The sequence below is a fragment of the Mastomys coucha genome, unplaced genomic scaffold, assembly GCF_008632895.1.
Source record: "Mastomys coucha isolate ucsf_1 unplaced genomic scaffold, UCSF_Mcou_1 pScaffold11, whole genome shotgun sequence".
NCBI lineage: Eukaryota > Metazoa > Chordata > Mammalia > Rodentia > Muridae > Mastomys > Mastomys coucha.
Window position 1 is genome coordinate 31327930 of NW_022196893.1, and position 1390 is coordinate 31329319.

At 47.3% G+C, this 1390-nt stretch overlaps 1 long non-coding RNA gene across 1 annotated transcript in view; it reads right to left on the reverse strand.

The window, feature by feature from the left end:
• Nucleotides 1-1390, reverse strand: part of LOC116082147 — a 9659-nt gene that overhangs the window by 4799 nt on the left and 3470 nt on the right. The window lies entirely within an intron of this gene.

Here is a 1390-nt window from a genome sequence, read left to right on the forward strand (position 1 = left end):
TTTTGAGGGGAACCTGGGAAAGGAAATGTTAATACAGAAAACATCTAATAAAAAAATAGAAAAAAAAAGAAAGAAAAGTCTAAGACAAGAGTACCACACCAGAAAACTCTGTTAAATGCTGAGTGCATGCAACCAACCAAGGCAGGGTGAGGAGGTCACTGGAAGGTAAAGGAGTGTAATTCTAATCACACATGTCTGATGGGTACTCTATCCATCAGAAACAGAACTGGGAGTGTAGAGATGACAAAAGAAGCTGCAGGCTAGAAAAATAATTGAGGACATTGGATGCAGAAGATGCGAGATAAGACCTAGGCCTGGTACTATACACATGGTAAGTAAAGGAGAAATTCAGTGAAGCCATTGGGACGAAGATGTTGTGAGGAATCTGCATCCACAGCTAATCATTAGTGTATGGAGTGGAAAGGGTATCTTAGGTCTCCAAGGAATTCAACAGAGATGGTGCAGGATCTGTGTGACAGGACTATCCTGGCAGAGTGATGATGGCACTGGAATTGGACCTTCTAGAGAGTGCATCATCAATGGACAATGGCTGGTTTGATTGTCTCCCCATAAAGGAACTGCACAGTTGGGCTAAATTCTGTGACGCTTACCGTATTAAGTAGGGCAACAGTTCCACCATCAATGATTGAGGGAACACAAGTCCAGAATCAAGGGAGAAACCTAGAAGGAAGAACTGGAAAAAGTACCACTGAGGACTATTACATAGTGCAATGCATTACATTGGTATCTCTGTGGGGCAGTGTTGGGTAGTGGTCTGCTCAGGTAACTTAAGCTTCGAGCCACAGGGGTGGGCAATTTCTGCTTGCAGAGGGCAGAAGAAGCTTGGCCATAACTCCTGAGTCTTTGGTTCCTGTTTCAGTCACAACCCCTCATGGCTGCCCCTGCAGAAGATGTGTGCTCTATCAGGCAGAATAATGCCCCAAGCTCCCAGCATTCTAACTGGACCCTACACCCAGTCATCTGACCACAAGCCAGACTTGCCACACCCCATAAAATATAAGGGGCAGTTTGCCCCTTCTCACTTGTTGCCCGCGCCAGCAAGAAGACACGCGGACACTAGGATCCTTCTGCAGCAAGCGTTTATTGCCTCATCCAGAGGAAAAAAGGACCGAGCCAATAATCGGCACTGCTTATATACACCACAGTGCGGCGTGTCTGCCCACAGCGCGGTGTGTCCGCACATGATTGCCTGTTTGCTCATCAACCCACGTGACGCCCCAGGATGGGCCGTGACTTGGCGTCTTTCACTCTACGCACATGCGCAAACAGTTCTCTATGCACATGTGTACGGCACTTCTGCAGCCTACCAGCAGCAATAACGACCGAACACCTGGACTTCTTCTCTCGACGGTTTACTCAGGAATATTCT